Genomic DNA, 26139 nt, shown 5'->3' on the forward strand with positions numbered 1-26139 from the left:
TAACCTTACCACAATAAGGACATCATGGCTGGTTATGAGGAGGACACTACATGTATGAGAAGATAACCTGACCACAATAAGGACATCATGGATGGTTATCAGGAGGACACTACATGTATGAGAAGATAACCTGATCACAACAAGGACATCGTGGCTGGATATCAGGAAGACACTACATGTATGAGAAGATAACCTGACCACAATAAGGACATCATGGCTGGTTATCAGGAGGACACTACATGTATGAGAAGATAACCTGATCACAACAAGGACATCATGGCTGGATATCAGGAAGACACTACATGTATGAGAAGATAATCCGACCACAATAAGGACATCATGGCTGGTTTTATCAGGAGGACACTACATGTATGAGAAGATAACCTGACCACAATAAGGACATCATGGCTGGTTATCAGGCGGACACTACATGTATGAGAAGATAATCTGACCACAATAAGGACATCATGGCTGGTTTTATCAGGAGGACACTACATGTATGAGAAGATAACCTGACCACAATAAGGACATCATGGCTGGTTATCAGGCGGACACTACATGTATGAGAAGATAACCTGACCACAATAAGGACATCATGGCTGGTTATCAGGAGGACACTACATGTGTGAGAAGATAACCTGACCACAATAAGGACATCATGGCTGGTTATAAGGAGGACACTACATGTATGAGAAGATAACCTGACCACAATAAGGACATCATGGCTGGTTATCAGGAGGACACTACATGTATGAGAGGATAACCTGACCACAATAAGGCCATCATGGCTGGTTATCAGGAGGACACTACATATATGAGAAGATAACCTGACCACAATAAGGACATCATGGCTGGTTATCAGGAGGACACTACATGTATGAGAAGATAACCTGACCACAATAAGGACATCATAGCTGGTTATCAGGAGGACACTACATGTATGAGAAGATAACCTGACCACAATAAGGACATCATGGCTGGTTATCAGGAGGACACTACATGTATGAGAAGATAACCTGACCATAATAAGGACATCATGGCTGGTTATCAGGAGGACACTACATGTATGAGAAGATAACCTGACCACAATAAGGACATCATGGCTGGTTATCAGGAGGACACTACATGTATGAGAAGATAACCTGATCACAACAAGGACATCATGGCTGGATATCAGGAAGACACTACATGTATGAGAAGATAATCCGACCACAATAAGGACATCATGGCTGGTTTTATCAGGAGGACACTACATGTATGAGAAGATAACCTGACCACAATAAGGACATCATGGCTGGTTATCAGGCGGACACTACATGTATGAGAAGATAATCTGACCACAATAAGGACATCATGGCTGGTTTTATCAGGAGGACACTACATGTATGAGAAGATAACCTGACCACAATAAGGACATCATGGCTGGTTATCAGGCGGACACTACATGTATGAGAAGATAACCTGACCACAATAAGGACATCATGGCTGGTTATCAGGAGGACACTACATGTATGAGAAGATAACCTGACCACAATAAGAACATCATGGCTGGTTATCAGGAGGACACTACATGTATGAGAAGATAACCTGACCACAATAAGGACATCATGGCTGGTTATCAGGAGGACACTACATGTATGAGAGGATAACCTGACCACAATAAGGCCATCATGGCTGGTTATCAGGAGGACACTACATATATGAGAAGATAACCTGACCACAATAAGGACATCATGGCTGGTTATCAGGAGGACACTACATGTATGAGAAGATAACCTGACCACAATAAGGACATCATAGCTGGTTATCAGGAGGACACTACATGTATGAGAAGATAACCTGACCACAATAAGGACATCATGGCTGGTTATCAGGAGGACACTACATGTATGAGAAGATAACCTGACCATAATAAGGACATCATGGCTGGTTATCAGGAGGACACTACATGTATGAGAAGATAACCCTACCACAATAAGGACATCATGGCTGGTTATGAGGAGGACACTACATGTATGAGAAGATAACCTGACCACAATAAGGACATTATGGATGGTTATCAGGAGGACACTACATGTATGAGAAGATAACCCGACCACAATAAGGACATCATGGCTGGTTATCAGGAGGACACTACATGTATGAGAAGATAACCTGATCACAACAAGGACATCGTGGCTGGATATCAGGAAGACACTACATGTATGAGAAGATAACCTGACCACAATAAGGACATCATGGCTGGTTATCAGGAGGACACTACATGTATGAGAAGATAACCTGATCACAACAAGGACATCATGGCTGGATATCAGGAAGACACTACATGTATGAGAAGATAATCCGACCACAATAAGGACATCATGGCTGGTTTTATCAGGAGGACACTACATGTATGAGAAGATAACCTGACCACAATAAGGACATCATGGCTGGTTATCAGGCGGACACTACATGTATGAGAAGACAACCCGACCACAATAAGGACATCATGGATGGTTATCAGGAGGACATTACATGTATGAGAAGATAACCTGACCACAATTAGGACATCATGGCTGGTTATCAGGAGGACACTACATGTATGAGAAGATAACCCGACCACAATAAGGACATCATGGCTGGTTATCAGGAGGACACTACATGTATGAGAAGATAACCTGACCACAATAAGGACATCATGGCTGGTTATCAGGAGGACACTACATGTATGAGAAGATAACCTGACCACAATAAGGACATCATGGCTGGTTATCAGGAGGACATTACATGTATGAGAAGATAACCCGACCACAATAAGGACATCATGGCTGGTTATCAGGAGGACACTACATGTATGAGAAGATAACCTGACCACAACAATAAGGACATCATGGCTGGGTTTCTGACAAGTCCCACAACATAGAAAGTTCCTTCATTGACGGTCATATCCATTGGAAGCCGATCAAGACAAAATATTTCACCACTGAGATGGTTAGAGGAAATCTTTAAAATTCAGCAAAATTTTTCGTTATTAATTTTTGCAAAAACTTTGTAATAATTGTTTACAAGTTTCAATATGGTTATTTTCATGGGAAACCCCTTTAACTCTGGGTTTCTTATCAGGTTATACAAATATAGAGATCATGGATGTTTTACTAAGGGGGCGACAAGGATAATTCATACCTGATAATTTCTCTTCTTGGAATCATTGTGGTCTGGCTATTTTTTGGACCCGTAGACGTTGACATTTCCCTTAAAAGGTAAGGGTGTAAGGAGCGGCCCATGTTGTCTACAGCATGGAGGATCTGAAGGTCGATACTTTCATACATTTGTTAATAATCACAACTTCATATTTCGCTTTCCAATATTCTTTTCCTCTGCCTGGAGCTTTTTACGCTTATGAGATCACACGCGATCAATGATATGGTCAATCTACCGTCCCCCATGGGAATTCATCCTATACTTATTTAGATTGTGTTTTTATTATTAGCTTTTTATTTATATTTTACCGCCATGTACATAATCTTTATATTGGTATCAAGGAACAGCGCCGCCGGCTTCTAATAAATCGCGTTGCACATTTCTTAGTAATTACCAATCTGACTGCGCATAAGTAATAATATTACTTCTCATGCAATTTCTCGATGCTCCTTTTCTTTGCAGATCGGAGGTAGAATCTTGGCTCTTTCATTGTAATATTTCTACTATTGCGATGTGATTTTAGGACGTGCATAAGTGGCTGAGAGATGAATACACTGAAGCCTAACTGGACGCCGCAGGCCACATGCGGCCCCCATGTGCATCATGTGCGGTCCCTGGGAGAAGGCGAATTCATATGGCGACGCGGCTGTCCTCTGGATAATGGAAATCTACAATATAAATCCTCGTGTATGCTGAGTGCTCTGCCCAGTCAGAAACAGAAGAATTAGGCTTAGTTCACATCTGAATTGTTCTACGCTGTGGCAGCTTGATGAGAGGGTTGAATTCACATGGAAAGGTGATTGTTGTTGTGAATTCAAAGGTCTGAAAGGAAAAAGGCTCAGTACAATAGAAGGGGTTGGAACCACTTAAAGTGTTCCTCCAGTTATAAAACAACCTTTCATAAATGAAAAGTACAGATCAATATAGAAAACTTCGTAATATGTCTTATTAAAGAAATCTGTTTCCTTCCCCACTTATCAGTCTGATTTACTTTTTACATAGAAGTCTATGGAGAGGGGAGGGGAGAGGCATCCATGGCATCAGCCCTCTGCAGCTAAATCAGCCTCCGCATACATGGAATCCAGCACCAAATTAGCATCAAATTTCTACATGTGAACCCCCTTAGAGTCTTCTTGTCTTATAGAACAAAAAAGCTCTAGAGCTTTTTTCTGATTCTATCCCTCAATGTGATCACTTTATAATTTCTAATGTTGTCATTCAATCTGGTGAGTATGCACTAACACAGGGAGGGACATCATTTTTTAATTTCTTGGAAAGATTCAGAATTACTTGTAGTTTACTGATCTGAACCTTTGCTCATTCTATACATTGGAGTCTAGTGGACATTCTTTCTCAATGATTGACATACTTCTGTGTATAAGTTCACATACAGAAGTATCTGTCAGTCAATTGCATATTAAGAGGAGAGGTTTAGATTGAAAAAGGAAAAGTTATGTCAAATCTTTTTTAACAAAACTATACATTAGTTTTTCTCAGGATCTTTATTCGATATAGAGCAAAATGCTCTAGAGCTTTTTCTCATTATGGCATTTAATATGATGAGTATCCATGGATGATCGCCATCTTTACAATTTTGTGGGACATGATTAAGCATAACTTGTATTTTACTGATCTGAACCTCTACTGATCCTCCCCTTCAAAGTCTTCGAAGTCTAGTGGGAGGTCTCAGTCAATGATTGACTAACTGTCTTGAAAGAGGTATCCAACTGGACCACTAAGGATGACCAACTGGACTACTAAGCATTGAAAGTACAAGCTATGCTGACTCTTTTTAAACAGACCCTGTGTGTCAGTCATCCTCCTTCTTGTTTTAAAGAATAAAAAAGCTCTAGAGCTTTTTCTGAAGTTTTAATTCAAAAGGATGAGTATGTACTGATCCATGGATGTCCACCATCTTTACAATTTTGCAGGATAAGAGTCAGCATAACGCATATTTTACTGCTTTGAACCTCTACTGATCCTCCCCTTTGAAGTCTAGTGAAAGGTCTCAATCAATGATTGACTAACTTGCCTGGAAGCGGTATCCAACTGGACCACTAAGGACGACCAATACTAAGCATTGAAAGTACAAGCTATGCTGACTCTTTTTTAACAGACCTGTACATCATTCATCCTCCAGGTCTTCTAATTTTAAAGAATAAAAAAGCTCTAGAGCTTTTTCTGAATTTGTCATTCAAAAGGATGAATATGTACTGATCCATGGATGGCCACCATCTTTACAATTTTGTGAGACAAGAGTCAGCCTAACGTGTATTTTACTGATCTGAACCTCTACTGATCCTCCCCTTTGAAGTCTAGTTCTCAGGTCTCAGTCAATGATTGACTAACTTTTCTGGAAGAGATATCCAACTGGACCACTAAGGATGACCAACTGGATTACTAAGCATTGAAAGTACAAGCTATGCTGAATCTTTTTTAACTGAATTATGTGTCAGTCATCCTCCAGGTTTTCTAGTTTTAAAGAATAAAAAAAAGCTCTAGAGCTTTTTCTCATTCATCTTGATCGGATAAGCAAACTTTTTTCATTTAAAGACCTGGTCAATCTGGTTAATAATATCTTTACGTATTTACAAAAGTCATCTGTTCTTCAACAATTAAAAAATAAATTGGAAATGACTACAATATTTGATAATGTTGGGTCTTTTTGGTCTTCACGTAGGCTCGATTACTGTAATTTGACTGTACTTGTATAAGTTGGACATTTTCGTTTTTCATTTCTTTATGCCAAGAGCTATGATTGGCCAGAACTCAAAATTTTCCTACACAATTTATACTTCTCGAGCCTACTCCATCAATGTTTACAGACAGTATTATGGTATGTATTGTAGAGACTTGAAGCATATGCCAGCGAGATAAACAAGAAGAAACCATGGAAGTCATTATCAATGAAAGACGAGAAGTCATTGCTTAAAATGAACAATATGCTCATCAGGAGGAAATATCAACATATACATCGAGATATATATAGTGATCTTAGCGAGAAGTTTCTATATGTTTAAAAATAAACAACTTGCCTTTAACCAGATTCTATTCACACTGTGATGCGGATACCAGATGGTTGGATATCTCAAATACAGGAAGGTGGTGGGTTCTATAAGCTGCTAAATATTACACGTTGCATTGTGAGATTATGTTACACATCATCCAAGGGAAAACAATATAAAAACAGTGAAAAGACTATGCAAAAAAAACTCAACTGAAAAAATAATTGTATAAAAATTCAGTTTCCATTGTTCATTCCATTTCGGTGGGGAATTTTTATCTCTTATTAATTTACTTAAAGGGGTTCACCATCAAAGAAGTCATTGGTTACTTGAAGATCGATGAGGGTCCGACCACTAATCGGTGGTCCGGCAGTGTGCACACCTCTCATTTCAATGGGAAATACAGAGTTTGGCTACCTTGGCACTCCCATTTAGGTTAATGGAGTGACGCGTGGGCTCCATTCGGTATGGGGCACCAAAGTCCCACAGTATCCTGATCGGTGGGGTCTTCAGAGGTTGAACGCCCCCACTGATCTGAAAGTTATTCCCTATCTTATGGATGGGCCTTAGTCTACATCTGGTAACCTGGTTCTGAGCATTCAGTGGCCCATTAGTGGTCTACTCACACTACTGATGCCCATTTTCTGTAAAAAAGTAGAGCATGCCCAAATTTTTGAAGAATCGGAAACAAGGATTGTCTTTCACGGATTCGACTCTCCCATGGGAAGGCAATGGGTCTATGACAAAAATTGTATGCCATACTGGGTCTAATAACTCATGAGGTGGCCTCAAAATCAGCCGCATGCGTTAACAGTCCGTTAACTTGCTTAGTGAATTACGAGTAAATGAGGCACAGTTTGGCAGTCAAAAAGTTGGAATGGTGCGGCACCGGAGCATAAATGTTGCGATACTTTATATTATATTAATTTTCAATAAAAATCTTTCATTTGATATTATATGATCACGTTGCTGCCGTTTGTAGTTCAGATCTCCTGCGGAATTCACGTACCGTGTGGCTCGCGGCCATGTGAGAGCGGGACACAGGTAAAATAAAATTTGTCGAAAATCCCAAAAAGCTGCGCCATGCTGAAAATCTTATTAAAAGTGGCATTTAAAAACATTCATATTGGCAATATTACAAAAGAAATGAAAAGAACACACAGCATCTTATAATGAAGGAAAGCGGGGAAGGCTGCGGGATTTTAATCCTGTGATTATTCGGCGGGATTATGATCATTGAGGGATAACGCTCATTACAAGAGCTTCTAAGACACAATAAGTGAAATTTACCGAAAAGGAAAAATGAGAAATTAAAGAAATGGAAGGAGTTTCCAGCAGGTACTCCCGGGGGTCTCTGCTTCCCGATCCCTCTCGACACACAGGAAGTAGGTACTCAACAAATGACTGGCCACGGTGGTCAACTGTGTCAACGGATAATCGGTTGAGTAGTATTTTCGATAGTGGGGGGGTCATCAGCGTATGATTGGCTGGGGATCGGCCATAGGACTATCATTCTAACTTGCCACATTCTCCATTTTATTGGATATTCTGGTCAATGTAATATTATTAGGGGATATCGGCTTGATCAGTGAGGGTCTTATCACTGGAATCCCCAACGATCTTAAGAATGGGGGTTCTTCATTGCCCTATATGAATGGCGCAACGTGTATGTGTGACCTGGAACCTACGGGGAACAAGATACCCTTATCTACTCACCATTGTAAATGATCTCCTGTCCTGTAGATAGATGATGATAACTAGTGATGGGCGAACTTCCCAAAATTTGTTTGGCAGCCAAATTTGTTTTGGACCAAATTTTTGGAGGGAAGATGAGTAAAAATAAATAATAATAAAAAAATTTAAGAAAAAGTTTACCCAATTTCCTTGTCTTTGCCTCAACAGACTCTAGAATTCTGGTCTTCTTCCTAGGACGTCCAACATCTTCAGGCCCAAGCTCACCACTGAGACCTGTGACGGGCCTGAGTGGTCCCGTGTTGGGCGCCTACACCATCAGACTTTGATGCTACAGTGTTGTCTTAGAGTCAAAGCGGGATTATGTTGATTCCCCGCCCACCCTTCCCCATGTGACCACTGGTTCAATCCCAAGCCTCAACTGTGACATGGGTCTGAAGAAGATGGCCAATGACTGGAACACCAGAGGATGCTGCAGCAGAGCCTAAGAAAGTTGGGTACATTTTTTGCTATTTTTACACACTGTTCTTGACCTCCAGTTATTTTTTATATTTTTATACCTTGGAAGGCCAAATGGTTCCGAGCTGGATCAGTGAATCGAACATCAAATTTTTTTGATCTGATAGAAACGGAATTTTTTGGAAACATTTGTAACCAAACCCGGCTCAATGCAAACAGGTGTGCCCAAAACTAGTGATAACTTCAGCGGATACCCTTTAAACCCCCCTTATAATTTCCCAAAATGAAGCAAAGGGGTTAATTTTTTCCTGCTCATTTCACTAAACCGTGTGTAAATGCAGTTCAAAAACTCCATTTGTTCTTTGTTTATCACATTATTATTCCTCGGCGAGCACTGGCATTAAGCAGGAGAAATGTCAGCTGCAATTGAGCATTCTTTCAAAGCCCCTTTTATAAAAAAAAAAAAAAAGGGAAAAAAAACTATAAAAAACTATTTAAAAAACCACCGCACCTATGACAGCACAATACGGCGGCTACGCTCTGCCCTTGATTCATTAAGCATTGTCCTTTATCCCGACCAGACAGAGGTTAGTTGTGAACACTAACGCCATGTGCTGAATGAGCACCCAGGAAAGTCATTTAATAGATGCAGAAGGGGTGAAGCGTGTAAGACAAAGACGCCGCGACGGTCATCTGCAGCCTGTGGCGGACAACAATAGCAAGAGCGCAAACTACTATACATGATCTCTCCGCTCTCCTGTCATGGCTGCTTTTAATAAATACCGGTGTTCTCCATGAAATGGCAATTTTTGAACATTTCTACTTAGATCTCTGCTTTGTATTGTTCCTCTGTTATTCCTCCTGAATATGCAAATGTATAAATTAGTAGGTGGGCGTTACTAGATGGCCATGGTTCAGGGGATATTGTCACTCCTTAGGGAGAGACCACCATATAGGTGTGTGGAGACTTGTTAAGCCTTTAGCACTCCACTTTGCAAGGAAGCAAGAGGAGTGCTAAAGGCTTAACAAGTCTCCACACACCTATATGGTGGTCTCTCCCTAAGGAGTGACAATATCCCCCGAACCCTGTCTAAGCCTCTCACCTCTACCAGGTTATAGTCCTCTCTACGTCGGGCTGATGAGATCCAACCAGATTGAAACAGCTGTCCTCGATTGAGAGACTATACCTGGTATTAATCCCAGCGTCATTGCTAAACAAAGGCCTCTTGGAAGGTCGGGCATGAGGCTAAAGGGAGCAGCCATTATTGGGTTATTTCACTGGAATCCTGTTTTAAGACAGGCTTGCACATTCCAGTGAGCGCTCTCTATTGGTTTGCAACAATGAGGCAGCAACTGTCTTCCTAATTACATCATGGAAGGCAGATTTGCATATTCTTCCCGTAGATGGCCATGTAGATAGATAGATAGATAGATAGATAGATAGATAGATAGATAGATAGATAGATAGATAGATAGATAGATAGATAGGCAGAGTGAGTTACGGAAAATCAGGTTTGTTTGTTGTGGATTTGGTTGTGGTTTGAGCCGGGAGTGTATTGAACAGAAGGGAGAAGTATAAGAATGTTCTAGATATTTCCCTTTCCTTTTCTAGCCATTCTTGGCTTTGGATCCAAAAACTGTAGCAAGAAGAAGCATATTTTCCGCAACGTGGGGCCTCAGCCTAAAGTAGATTCTTTCTCCTGATTCCTAACATGTGCTGTACTTTAATACCGCCTTGTCATGCACATCAGGATCCCCGCGGTACTTCGGTTACATGGCTGCGGCATACCCTAATAACCGGCCCCTTCCTGGGTGACATCACGCAGTTTCCTTGGCATTTACGAAATACCAGTTTTAGCATCTCAAAAATCGTCTTCATCTGTTCGGTGCTATTTATAGCCGCGCTCATTTACAATCCATGTCTTATTAAAATTACACAGGATTATGAGTTTTCAGACGGAATATTCTTAGTCAGAGATGCACATAGAACATTTACCGCTCCGCATATCCGCTGAGGCTCATGTTATTAAACACGGCGTGGCATAGGACCCATTGATCATCTATTTGAAGAGACTGTAGCATTCAAGAGAGTGCCGCAGCCTCTGTACTGTATACTGAGCACAGCGCCACACATGGCATAATGGCTGTGCTTGGTATTGCAGCTCCACATTGGAACCAGTCTGATTTCTCGTTGTTATACATATCAGTAGTGAAATCTTGATTGTTTTGGGGTTACACAGCTACAATATAACCTGATACTGTTGATGTTTGCAACAAGTATAAAAAAATGCACAAAAAATCATGAAAAAAAATCTAAACAGCGGTTGTCACTAATAAAATACAACCGCCACATCCTAACCCGTGTGAACGCCGCCGATATATCCCCGATCCAGCAGCTCGATCACCTTTTTTTTACAATATCTCACTTGGCGTGAATGGGTTAATCGTACCCGCCGTCTGAAGCCTTGTTATGGAGTGGATGTGCCCTTTAATAGATTGACCTCCTGGAATTGGTTTCAGCGATCACAGACTGATGCATTTCGGTAACGGCGTCAGTCAATAGTCGCCGCACATTCTCTCTGATCTTACAAGCTCTTTGTAGACAATCTCACCTGGACGCCAGTCATAGTTCACACTCTGCAGATTATTTGTCACTTCTAATGCAAACGGATGACCAGCAGAAGAGCGCTTCTTATAGACGATGACTTCCAGGACTCTTGAAGTGCTGATTATATGGCGTCACATATAAATTGTCAAAGACTCGCCGAAAAATAACATTTTTGATATAAATAATACCGCCTGCTGATCGCCGACGGGTCTAGTCCCTGTCCCCAATAGGATGGGTCAGCTAAAGTGGGTCTCTGTTATAACTAATTTTGAACGGGAATATATGTACTCATGTATATGCCCCAATGAAGTATATGGAAATACATGATGGAAGGTGTTACAATAAAGGAGAGGAGATTACAAGGATCAAAGGCACACTAAGCATAGTTACTGGCAAATCTATTCTACTCAAGGAACATTGGTTAGTGTGAACTATGTTGCAAGACAAACAGATTACAAAAGACCTTTCCAAAGACGCTGTTAAGCCATACAGACATCATAGAGTAGAAAACCTTTGGCTCAGACACAAATACTGCATGTATTACATCACTGCAGGGTATATATGTATTTCCCCCTTAGTATACCCCTGATACCCCTGAGAGCACAGCTGGAGAGGAGGGTGACAGTGTGGGGGGTTTACAGCTGCTTTGCCCATTAAATAAAGGCACACTACTCATGGTTACTGACAAATCTGTTCTTCTCAAGTAAGACTGATTATGTAACAGTAAATGACATTAAAAATGGCCAGACAATGGCAAACCCCTCACTGACCAATGTGATAAGTGCGATGTCATGGATATAATAGGCTAGAAGGATAAAATATCAAGTTGTGATAATCTGGGACGATCTAAGACTGGAATATGGTTTCAACAAAATCAACTCTACTGTGGTAATATACAACGCTACTGCAGTAATATATACAACTCTATATACAGACAACTCTACTGCGGTTATATACACAACTCTACTGCGGTAATATACACAACTCTATATACAGACAACTCTACTGTGGTAATATACAACGCTACTGCGGTAATATACACAACTCTATATACAGACAACTCTACTGCGGTTATATACACAACTCTACTGCGGTAATATACACAACTCTATATACAGACAACTCTACTGCGGTTATATACACAACTCTACTGCGGTAATATACACAACTCTATATACAGACAACTCTACTGTGGTAATATACAACGCTACTGCGGTAATATACACAACTCTATATACAGACAACTCTACTGCGGTTATATACACAACTCTACTGCGGTAATATACACAACTCTATATACAGACAACTCTACTGCGGTTATATACACAACTCTACTGCGGTAATATACACAACTCTATATACAGACAACTCTACTGCGGTTATATACACAACTCTACTGCGGTAATATACACAACTCTATATACAGACAACTCTACTGCGGTTATATACACAACTCTACTGCGGTAATATACACAACTCTATATACAGACAACTCTACTGCGGTTAAACATACAGCTCTACTGCGGTTATAAACACAACTGTACTGCGGTGAAACATACAACTCTATTGTGGTGATACACACACTCTACTACGGTTATACACACAACTCTACTGCAGTAATACACACATCTCTGCTATGGTGATACACTCAACTCTACTGTGGTTATACATACAGCTCTACTGCGGTAATATATACAACTCTACTATGGTAATAAACACAACTCTTGCGGTAATATGCACAACTCTACATATAGAAAACTGTACTGCGGTGATACACACAACTCTACTGCAGTAATACATACAACTCTACTGTGGTGATATACACAACTCTACTGTGGTGATACATACAACTCTACTGTGGTGATATACACAACTCTACTGTGGTGATACATACAACTCTACTGCGGTGATAGACACAACTCTACTGCAGTGATACACACAACTCTACTGCGGTTATACACAACTCTACTGCGGTTATACACAACTCTACTGCTGTAATACACACAACTCTACAGCTGTAATACACACAACTCTACTGCTGTAATACACACAACTCTACTGCGGTTCTACACAACTCTACTGCGGTGATACACACAACTCTACTGTGGTTATACACAACTCTACTGCTTCTACGGCTCTTCTATACAGTCTCGGAGCTATTGATAGAAATATTGTGGGCTGAATTTTCGACATTAACTTGAAATGTCACTTCTCCAGTTCATAAACAGTATATCATGACATTATTATAGGTGTAGTATGAACAGAATACGACATGTGCGCTCCTTCACTGCCGTCTATTAATAATAACTGCGGGATATAAATCAGTACATTGGAATATAAGTGCATTATAATAAAGCTCCCCAGAAGACTCTCAACTCAGCCAGAGTCATTTAAAGGGGCGGGTGGGAATTTATTATGGGTATACTAGTACTGGTGGTCCGTGAATAGAGGACGAGGTCCCATATACGAAAATCCCAAAATTGCTTTTAAGTGCCTTAGAAAACGCACTATCATCAACCCTATTAGAAATGAGTAAATGGAGAGGGGCTGGGGGTCTTGTGTTCTGGATTCTCAGGGTGGAGAGCGAGTATAGAGAGTATCTCTCACAAGATTCCCTCTCTGGAGGACCCGTCCTGTCCCGCATTATATAAAAAGCCCATTTATTTGTATGGACACATTGTAATTCTTGATTTCAGCTGTGGTGGCGCTGCAGGGAAATTGAATACTTACTCCCAGGTTTTCCCACACATTACTGCTGACTGCAGGGCAGAACTTTGTGTGCATCTTATTAATGGGTCCATATCTGGACCTATATATGGACACTATACATAGTATAGTACTATACATATATATATACTATACATATCATATACAAGACGGTGACTTGGACAAACAGCATCTTAATGGGAGTCTATCAGTCCCCAAATGCCTCCCAATCCAATAGTCGTGCCAAGTAAGGGCCTTTAATAGGAGCAGAAACATGCAACAAACTGATGACGTAATATAGAGATAATCATCTTTTTATGGATATGCAAATCAGTCTACAAGAGCACTGGGGGCGGGGCATGATTTGCCCGATTTGCCTACAGATGGTCACAAGTGCTCCATCTTTCCTCTAGAATCATCCTTAATGTCTCTCCTTTTGCTTTGATTGACATTTTCAGACTCTGCCGGTGTTTGTCGGCAAACGTGGTAGATTAGGCTCCGCCCCTGGTGCACTTGCTGAATTCCATAGCCTTAAAAGTTGATTATCTCTGCATGGCTTCATCAGTTTGTGGCCACACCGGTATATTTCGGCTCTTAGTAAAGGCCCCTACATAGCACTATTGTTGGGAGTAGGGTTGAGCCGATCTTGAAATTTCAGGATCGTTTTTAAAATCCGATTTTCGATCGGTTTCCAGACGATCCTGATCGTGAAATTTGCTCAATCACCGATTGGGATCCAATCTTTCTTGATCCCAATCGCTCAACCCTATTAATGATATATACATAAGTAGCGTTGAGCCGATCTTGAGATAACCTCCGACTTCGATCCCGCCGGAAAGGATCGGGATCGGAATTCGTGAAATTTACTCGATCGCCAATCGGAATCCGATCTTTTCCGATCCCGATCGTTCAACCCTATTTGGGAGTCATTTTGGACCCAACAGACTCCCTATAGAGTCACTGAGCTTTACTTTGTCCCCAACTCCCTCCAATGTTTGTCTATGGCATTTGCATGGACTTGTGTTTTACTGTCTCTGACCATTTTCAAAGGGTGGACGAAACATCTACGAGGGGTTCACATACTTTCAGTCTTGTAGCATAGACTAGCTTGTTAGTCACATATTCCCGCACAACTATTAAAATTGCTTCCGAGGCGATAAAAAATTCAGAAAGTATCGACGTTAGGATCGCACCATCTTTTGAAAAAGTTGGATTCACCCATTTGCTACTTTCTTTAAGAAGCGTGAATAGATCTTTATAAATGGAATCGGAATCGGGGGCCGCGCCAACATCTTGCACACGACAGTAGAAAGAAGATGGGAATCTTAAATAGTCCATCATTTTAGCTTTTCTCCGCACATGACTGAACTGCGAATGGCGACGCTTCCCTTTCAGCCCTCGCGCCCGCTCCACTCTGCTATATCAAATTAAACTTTATGTATAAAATATAAAGTGCTCTCTGATTCTAAACCCGGCAATTGATGTCTCTCTAAACACTGCACGCTGTGAAGAGGAGGAATTTACATATCTCTGTTTGTATACTATGTCAATAAAATGTGTGAAGCAAGCAAAAAAAGTCATGCGGGATTTTATTCTCATAATAATGCTCAGGGACATATGGTAATACAAATAGAAATTCCACCTGGTGATTCAAGGCTTTTTAACTTATGAAAGGAAATAGAGATCCCTTCCAGCAAACGTTCCAGCAACGAGCAAGAAATTGTTTGCGGCAAAGGCAACGATGAAAAAAAAACTAAGTGTGTGAATAAGAAAAGTAAGTGATGAAGTAGCGCTGGTTGGGCTTCCTGTATCTGAAGGAAATAAAGGCACACTACTCCTGGTTACTGACATATCCAGATTGGTTACATAACAGTAAATTACATGAAAAATTTGCAAAAAAATAGCAACCCCTTCACTGGCCGATGTGTTAAGGGCGATGTCATAGAATAGTCACCAGATTCCAACTGACTACGACACAGATTCTGACTACTCATTGACTACGTCTGTCTGGTAAATAAAGGCACACTACTCGTGGTTACTGACATATCCAGACTGGTTACATAACAGTAAATTACATTAAAAGTTTACAAAAAAATAGCAACTCCTTCACTGGCCGATGTGTTAAGTGCGATGTCATAGAATAGTCGCTAGATTTAGACTGACTACGACTACAGATTCCGACTACATCTGTCCGTCTGAATCTGGTGACTATTCTATGACATCACACTTAACACATTGGCCAGTGAAGGGGTTGCTATTTTTTTTTGTAAATTTTATATGTAATTTACTGTTACATAACCAGTCTGGATATGTCAGTAACCACGAGTAGTGTGCCTTTATTTACCAAACAGACGTAGTCAATGAGTAGTCGGAATCTGTAGTCATAATCAGTCTGAATCTGGTGACTATTCTATGACATCACACTTAACACATTGGCCAGTGAAGGTGTTGCTATTTTTTTGGGTAAATTTTATATGTAATTTACCGTTATGTAACCAGTCTGGATATGTCAGTAACCACAAGTAGTGTGCCTTTATTTACAAAAAAATATTTAACATGAAACTTGATTTTAAAAAATTTGCAATTTTCTGTCGACACATTCCCATTAACTCTGCAAGGACATACCTGTACACCCTTGCAGAGTTAATGGGAATGTGTCGTCAGAAAATCAAGTTTCAAGTTAAATAATTTTTTTTTTGTAAATAAAGGCACACTACTCATGGTTACTGAGTTACATAACAGTAAAATACATAAAAACATTTACAAAAAAAAATAGCAACCCCATCACTGGCCGATGTGTTAAGTGCGATGTCATAGAATAGTCACCAGATTCAGACTGACTACGACTACAGACTTCAACTGCCTGTTGACTACATACATCTGTCTAGTTGGCATGTAACTCTGCAAGGACATGACTGTACACCCTTGCAGAGTTAATGGGAATGTGCCATCAGAAAATCAAGTTTCAAGTTAAATATTATTTTTGTAAATAAAGGCACACTACTCGTGGTTACTGACATATCCAGACTGGTTACTTAACAGTAAATTACATATAAAATTAACAAAAAAAATAGAAACCCCTTCACTGGCCAATGTGTTAAGTGCGATGTCATAGAATAGTCACCAGATTTAGACTGACTACGACTACAGATTCTGACTACTCATTGACTACATGTGTCTGGTAAATAAAGGCACACTACTCATGGTTACTGACACATTCATTCTTCTTAAGTAAGACTGGTTACGTGACAGTAAATTACATAAAAAATTACCAGACAATAGCAACCCCTTCACCGGACGGTGTGTTAAGTGCGATGTCACCAGATTCAGACTGACTACGACTGCAGATTCTGACTTCCCTTTGACTACATACATCTGTTTGTCTGGCATGTAACTCTGCAAGGACATACCTGTACACCCTTGCAGAGTTAAGGGGAATATGTCATCGGAAAATTACCAATTTTTAAAATCAAGTTTCATGTTAAATATTTTTTTGTACATTTTTTATTTTAAAAACATTTCCAAATTTCCATATATTTATTTTTGAAAAATCCCTAAAATTTCTGCAGTTCTGATTCGGGCCACTGAGCCAAATAATGCTGAGACACACTAAGGTTAGGTTCAGATCTTAGTTTGGTCACTGTTCGGGGATTCTGTCCCTCATTCTGCTTGAAAAATGCAGAGAGTAGGACTTTTCTCTGGATTTTTCGGGTGGAAATCAGGCAGACCCCATTCTAGTTTCCGTGGGTCAATACATTTCAAGCAGATTGGGTTTCCCTTTTTTGGTTCACCAAGTAGACCCAAAGAACAGAAACCCCAATGCAGATGTGAATCTAGACTTTTTTTTAATCTCGCATTTACATTTCCTGTTCTGTAGAGATGACTTTTCAGTTTGTGTAGTGTAGACTGAGGACAGGGTCAGAGGTCATCTCATTGTCATCACAAGGTAGGATTAATGAAATGAGAGAGATAACGTAGGATCGCACCATTGACTGTAGGTGATGGGAGAGTTCGCCTCCTCCTCCCTCTCACTGCGCAGTAAACTCATATGTGATGGGAACAGCTCACCACCTCCTCCTCCCTCCTCCCTCTCACTGTACAGTAAATTCATAGGTGATCGGGACAACTCGCCTTCTCCTCCCTCCTCCCTCTAACTGCACAGTAAACTCATAGGTGATGGGGACAGCTCACCTCCTCCTCCTCCCTCCTCCCTCTCACTGTACAGTAAATTCATAGGTGATGTGGACAACTCACCTCCTCCTCCTCCCTCCTCCCTCTAACTGCACAGTAAACTCATAGGTGATGGGGACAACTCGCCTTCTCCTCCCTCCTCCCTCTAACTGCACAGTAAACTCATAGGTGATGGGGACAACTCACCACCTCCTCCTCCCTCCTCCCTCTCACTGTACAGTAAACTCATAGATGATGAGGACAACTCGCCTTCTACTCCCTCCTCCCTCTAACTGCACAGTAAACTCATAGGTGATCGGGACAACTCGCCTTCTACTCCCTCCTCCCTCTCACTGTACAGTAAATTCATAGGTGATGTGGACAACTCACCTCCTCCTCCCTCCTCCCTCTAACTGCACAGTAAACTCATAGGTGATGGGGACAACTCACTGCCTCTTCCTGCCTCCTCCCTCTCACTGTACAGTAAACTCATAGGTGATGGGAACAGCTCACCACCTCCTCCTCCCTCTCACTGTACAGTAAACTCATAGATGATGGGGACAGCGTGCCTCCTCCTCCTCCCTCACACTGTACAGTAAACTCATAGGTGATTGGGACAACTCGTCTTCTCCTCCCTCCTCCCTCTCACTGCACAGTAAATTCATAGGTGATGTAGACAGCTCACCTCCTTCTCCCTCCTCCCTCTCTCTGCACAGTAAACGTGACTTAGGTCACAGAATTCAAGGAGTCCCTTTCTGTCTTAGCTTTCTTATGTCCAAACACCTTTAAATAACTGCCCATATATAATACAATTTACCCGTCACACTAGCCCATTGAATCCTGCCACATCTAGAAGAAATAGATGTCATTATATGTCTGGAGGGCATTATACTTCCGCTGATCTCTATAATCTTGTCTTTACAGATGAGAGCGACCGCTCGCACACATACATGTACAGCTTTTTTATGACAACGAGACTTTCTAAGAAATTTCTATCTGATCTTCAAAATATATTTTTTTTCCTGAAATGTCTGAAACAGATGTGGACACATTTGGAGCGAGATAAGCAAGATGCAGCCAGACATAAAGGAGATTGCTCAAGTGCTCTTTTCGTCTAGAGAAGAGCTAGTTAGACTCTAACATTTTCGAAAGAGCATATCAAATGCATTTACAAGAAGCAAGCCTCAGAATAGCTCCAATTTTCCCCTGAATTTCACACATTTTCCCCAGTTGTCATGTTTTTTGTTCTCAGGGGAAGTTTGTAAATGTATTTTTCTTTACTTGATGGAAATGTGAAAAGTCTTTAAGAACCGTAGGGATTAGATAAGAAAAACCAGGACTGCTGCTATAGACTATGGCAACCTGCTCCATCTGTCACTCCTCATACATCACCCGGTGCAGCCGAAATACCATAAAATGGGGATTACAGACCCCCCCTACACATTTTAGGAATAAGAACATAAGCACCTAGAAGGGATATTTTGACATTTTTTTATTTTATTTATTAAAACCAAATCTATCACTTTTTTCCTAATCCATTTTTATTTTCTGATCGTAGATTTTTCTATTCTATTTTTTATTCTATTAAACAGAATTGGCACTTTGCTGCCTATTATTAGGCTTAGTGGCCAGAGTAAAAATTGCAGGATATAATTCTCTTTGTTAATCGTAGATAGTGACATGGAGATTAAGAAAACTCTAATTTCTATGCTATGTTTAGCAGAAAAAAAATGGATTTAAAAACTATAAGTCATTTTCTGGACCATTTCATTAAGATACAGACTCCCTTTGATAACACCTCCTGTTTCTTGCTCTGGTCTCACAGTAACCAATCATTTCTATTCTCACATTTTCATAGGTCTCCTAAAAAAAAATTGAAACCGAATTCTATACAGTTCGTAAAGGGGTTGTCTTATAAACACAACTCCTCTGCCTATTACCTATGAGTAGGGAGCAGTGTTCCCTGCTCAGGACCCATCTCGCAACGTGGGGCCTTGGCCTAAAAGTAAATTATAATCGTAGAGAGTTTTGTAACATTATGTCATTTCCAGATGAGAAGTGGATACAATTGTATCCAGTCTAGACAATGCTCTGTGAACTAAGTACATCAGAAACAGATGCACTAATGTCTGGTTTGCTACAATGTATCAGTCTGGATTTCAGGGTGTTTAGCTCATAGAGCATTGTCTAGATTGGATACAATTGGATCTACTTCTAAAAAAGTATATTCCGTATCAGATCTTCCATTTATATATTTACGTACGTAAAGCCATAAAACCCTCTTAACGTGATTTCTCCGTATCATTCACAATGAAAGTTGCGCTCATCATTGTTACACAAGCGTCACCTGCCATTATCTCCCTATATTATAAAAATGAATTTCTGTCTGTCTGTCTGTCTGTCTGTGCTCTAATGCGAACCAAACGACTGGACCGATCTTCACCAAATTTGGTATAGAGATACTTCAGGTATCCGGGAAGGTTTAAGACGAGACTCCAACTCGCTCGGACATACCGTTGCTGAGATACAGCATTCCAAACACAATGCCCCCCCCCCTTAGCCAATACAAACCTGCAAGACTTTCACTCATATTCCAACTGCAATACACACGGTCACTCCTCATGCACAATACAGCACTGATATCCAAACTGAGATACACGCATCACAGGATTAGATACACAGATCAGCACACAGTACCACATGTTAGAGGATTAGATACACGGGTCTGCACACAGTCCCACAAACCAGAGGATTAAATACGCGCTTCTGCACACAGTTCCACACACTGAAGGATTAGATAAATGCGTCTGCACACGGTTCCACATGCCGAAGGATTAGATACAGGCGTCTACACACAGTACCACACTCCAGAGGATTAGATACGCGCGTCTACACACAGTACCACATGCCATAGGATTACATACACGCGTCTGCACACAGTACCACACAGGGGAGGATTAGATACACGTGTCTTCACACAGTTGTACACACCATAGGATTAGATACAAGCGTCTGCACACAGTACCACATGCCGTAGAATTAGATACACGGGTCTGCACACAGTCCCACACACCAGAGGATTAAATACGCACTTCTGCACACAGTTCCACACACTGAAGGATTTGATACGTGTGTCTGCACACGGTTCCACATGCCGAAGGATTAGATACAGGCGTCTACACACAGTTCCACACTCCAGAGGATTAGATACGCGCATCTGCACATATTTGTACACGCCATAGGATTAGATACACGCGTCTGCACACAGTTCCACACTCCAGAGGATTAGATATGCGCGTCTGCACACAGTTGTACACGCCATAGGATTAGATACACGCGTCTGCACACAGTACCACATGCAGTAGGATTAGATACGCGCGTCTACACATAGTTCCACACGCCGAAGGATTAGATACGCGCCTCTTCACACAATACCACACAGGGGAGGATTAGATACGTGTGTGTGCACACAGTACCACACTTTGGAGGATTAGATACATGCCTCTGCACACAGTACCACATGCCATAGGATTAGATACGCGCGTCTGCACACAGTACCACATGCCAGGGGATTGGATACGCGCGTCTACACACAGTTCCACACGCCGTAGGATTAGATACGCGCGTCTGCACACAGTACCACATGCCGGGGGATTGGATACACGCGTCTGCACACAGTTCCACACGCCGTAGGATTAGATACGCGCCTCTTCACACAATACCACACAGGGGAGGATTAGATACATATGTCTTCACACAGTTGTACACGCCATGGGATTAGATACGCGCGTCTACACACAGTACCACATGCCGTAGAATTAGATACACGTGTCTTCACACAGTCCCACACACCAGAGGATTAAATACGCACTTCTGCACACAGTTCCACACACTGAAGGATTTGATACGTGCGTCTGCACACGTTCCACATGCCGAAGGATTAGATACGCGCATCTACACATAGTTACATACGCCGAAGGATTAGATACGCGCCTCTTCACACAATACCACACAGGGGAGGATTAGATACGTGTGTGTGCACACAGTACCACACTTTGGAGGATTAGATACATGCCTCTGCAAACAGTACCACAAGTCAGAGAATTAGATACGCGTCTCCGCACACAGTACCACACGGGGGAGGATTAGATACACGCGTCTGCACACAGTACCACACGGGGGAGGATTAGATACGCGCGTCTGCACACAGTACCACACGGGGAGGATTAGATACGCGCGTCTGCACACAGTACCACACGGGGGAGGATTAGATACACGCATCTACACACACTACCACATGCCATAGGATTAGATACGCGCGTCTGCACACAGTACCACATGCTGGGGGATTGGATACGCGCGTCTACACACAGTTCCACACGCCGTAGGATTAGATACGCGCCTCTTCACACAATACCACACAGGGGAGGATTAGATACACGTGTCTTCACACAGTTGTACACGCCATAGGATTAGATACACGCGTCTGCACACAGTACCACATGCTGTAGAATTAGATACGCGCGTCTACACACAGTTTCACACTCCAGAGGATTAGATACGCGCGTCTGCACACAGTTGTACACGCCATAGGATTAGATACACAAGTCTGCACAGAGTACCACATGCCGTACCATTAGATACACACGTCTACACACAGTTCCACACTCCAGAGGATTAGATACGCGCGTCTGCACACAGTTCCACATGGGGGAGGATTAGATACGCGCATCTGCACACAGTTTCATTTACCGGAGGATTAGATACGTGCCTCTTCACACAATACCACATGGGGAGGATTAGATATGTGCATCTGCACACAGTACCACACCAACAAGGATTAGACACTTGCATCTAAACACAGTACTACACGGGGAAGGATTAGATACAGCTTTACTCCAGGTATCCATAACAACTGATCACAGGTTTTTCACTGACATCCAAAATGAGATACACACATATGACGCTTATGGACATACACACAAACAACATACAAAATACACCAGTGCAAAATTGGACAATTCTTATGGGGCCACTACACAAACATAAAATGTAATATACCCGTGCGAAGCCGGGTCCTCCCTCTAGTAGTAATATACATTCATCTGCTCTCATTAGAATCTTCTGATATCTTCATCATTATGATAATCTCCCATTCTCGCCATTACGATAATCAGCAACGTCTTATATCAATAAGTAATAATGGGATAAATTACACCACAATGATCCGATACAGTGAGACCATACCACACAACTACCTGACAGGGCGGGATTGATCTCAAGTAACTGAAGGCAGGCGAGGAATCTGATATGTTCAGGAATCGGGTTAGGGTTTGTGGGCCCATCACATGGCTGGAACCCCGACCTTAGTTTGATATAATATAGTGCAACATCTATAATGCTCAGTACTGCTAAAGCAAAAAGTGCAAACAACTGGTGACTATTTTTTTTAATAGCACATCCCTGTACTCAATTCTCAATCATTGGGCTCCCAATCCTCTTCCCCTTTCTATAGACTTCTACGTAACCTGAGCTGTCTGTGAACCTAAACTGAGCAGTTTAGCAGGCAGGAGAAGGGGGCTGATATATTATCCCCAGTTAGAGGAGTAATGAAAGCTCCTAAATCACAATGTAGAGCTCATCTAGATCCTCTAGACCCCAGCAGCTCATGCTGAACCCCGTATCATGGCGGCTCCCATAGCTGTGTATACAGCACTCATTGTATACAGTGATTGGGAAGGCAGGGACTTCTATGGGAAGTCCAGCTGTTGTAACAACCAGTTTTGCATCTGCAGGTTCATGTTGTTCCTTAACTCTGCAAAGATATCGATAGATGGTAGATAGATAGATAGATAGATAGATAGATAGATAGATAGATAGATAGGACATAGATAGATAGATAGATAGATAGATAGATAGGACATAGATAGATAGATAGATAGATAGATAGATAGATAGATAGGAGATAGATAGATAGATAAATAGATAGATAGATAGATAGATAGATAGGACATAGATAGATAGATAGATAGATAGATAGATAGGACATAGATAGATAGATAGATAGATAGATAGATAGATAGGAGATAGATAGATAGATAGGAGATAGATAGATAGATAGATAGATAGATAGATAGATAGATAGGACATAGATAGATAGATAGATAGATAGATAGATAGATAGGACATAGATAGATAGATAGATAGATAGATAGATAGGAGATAGATAGATAGATAGATAGATAGATAGATAGATAGATAGGAGATAGATAGATAGATAGATAGATAGATAGGAGATAGATAGATAGATAGATAGATAGATAGATAGATAGATGATAGATAGATAGATAGATAGATAGATAGATAGATAGATAGGAGATAGATAGATAGATAGATAGATAGATAGATAGGAGATAGATAGATAGATAGATAGATAGATAGATAGATAGATAGATAGGAGATAGATAGATAGATAGATAGATAGATAGATAGATAGGAGATAGATAGATAGATAGATAGATAGATAGGACATAGATAGATAGATAGATAGATAGATAGATAGATAGATAGGAGATAGATAGATAGATAGATAGATAGACAGATAGGAGATAGATAGATAGATAGATAGATAGATAGATAGGAGATAGATAGATAGATAGATAGATAGATAGATAGATAGGAGATAGATAGATAGATAGATAGATAGATAGATAGATAGATAGGAGATAGATAGATAGATAGATAGATAGATAGGAGATAGATAGATAGATAGATAGATAGATAGATAGGAGATAGATAGATAGATAGATAGATAGATAGGAGATAGATAGATAGATAGATAGATAGGAGATAGATAGATAGATAGATAGATAGATAGATAGGAGATAGATAGATAGATAGATAGATAGATATGAGATAGATAGATATATAGATAGGAGATAGATAGATAGATAGATAGATAGATAGATGATAGATAGATAGATAGATACGGATAGATAGATAGATAGATAGATAGATAGATAGATAGATGATAGATAGATAGATAGATAGATAGATAGACAAAGATAGATAGATAGATAGATAGATAGATAGATAGATAGATAGATAGATAGATAGATAGATATGAGAGATAGATAGACAGACAGATAGGAGATAGATAGATAGATAGATAGATAGATAGATAGATAGATAGGAGATAGATAGATTGATAGATAGATAGATATTAGATAGATAGATAGATAGATAGATAGATGTTAGATAGATAGATAGATAGATAGATAGATAGATAGATAGGAGATAGATAGATAGATAGATAGAAGATAGATAGATAGATAGATAGGAGATAGATAGATAGATAGATAGATAGATAGATAGATAGATATTAGATAGATAGATAGATAGATAGATAGATAGATAGATAGATAGGAGATAGATAGATTGATAGATAGATAGATATTAGATAGATAGATAGATAGATAGATAGATAGATGTTAGATAGATAGATAGATAGATAGGAGATAGATAGATAGATAGATAGAAGATAGATAGATAGATAGATAGATAGATAGATAGGAGATAGATAGATAGATAGATAGATAGATAGATAGGAGATAGATAGATAGATAGATAGATAGATAGATAGATAGATAGATAGATAGATATGAGAGATAGATAGACAGACAGATAGGAGATAGATAGATAGATAGATAGATAGATAGATAGATAGATAGATAGATAGATAGATGGTAGATAGATAGATATGAGATAGATAGATAGCTAGATAGATAGCTAGATAGATAGATAGATAGATAGATAGATAGATAGGAGATAGATATGAGATAGATAGATAGATAGATAGATAGATAGATAGATAGGAGATAGATAAGATAGATAGCTAGATAGCTAGATAGATAGATAGATAGATAGATAGATAGATAGATAGATAGATAGATAGATAGATATGAGAGATAGATAGACAGACAGATAGGAGATAGATAGATAGATAGATAGATAGATAGATAGATAGATAGATAGATAGATGGGAGATAGATAGATATGAGATAGATAGATAGCTAGATGATAGATAGATAGATAGATAGATAGATAGATAGATAGATAGATAGATAGGAGATAGATATGAGATAGATAGATAGATAGATAGATAGATAGATGGTAGATAGATAGATATGAGATAGATAGATAGCTAGATAGATAGCTAGATAGATAGATAGATAGATAGATAGATAGGAGATAGATATGAGATAGATAGATAGATAGATAGATAGATAGATAGATAGATAGGAGATAGATAAGATA

The 26139-nt window shown here is 40.2% G+C and overlaps 1 protein-coding gene and 1 long non-coding RNA gene across 2 annotated transcripts in view; both read right to left on the bottom strand.

Annotated features, from left to right (window-relative positions):
- The window catches only part of ZNF804B (zinc finger protein 804B), a 326053-nt gene that overhangs the window by 123487 nt on the left and 176427 nt on the right, over positions 1–26139 (bottom strand). The window lies entirely within an intron of this gene.
- LOC142199939 (uncharacterized) lies at positions 12430–13082 on the bottom strand. Its single transcript, XR_012715423.1, has 3 exons — positions 13020–13082; positions 12707–12910; positions 12430–12532 (listed from the first exon to the last, which is right to left on the bottom strand). It is a non-coding gene; the product is annotated as an uncharacterized LOC142199939 (long non-coding RNA).

This window comes from Leptodactylus fuscus, chromosome 4, assembly GCF_031893055.1.
Source record: "Leptodactylus fuscus isolate aLepFus1 chromosome 4, aLepFus1.hap2, whole genome shotgun sequence".
NCBI classification, from domain to species: domain Eukaryota; kingdom Metazoa; phylum Chordata; class Amphibia; order Anura; family Leptodactylidae; genus Leptodactylus; species Leptodactylus fuscus.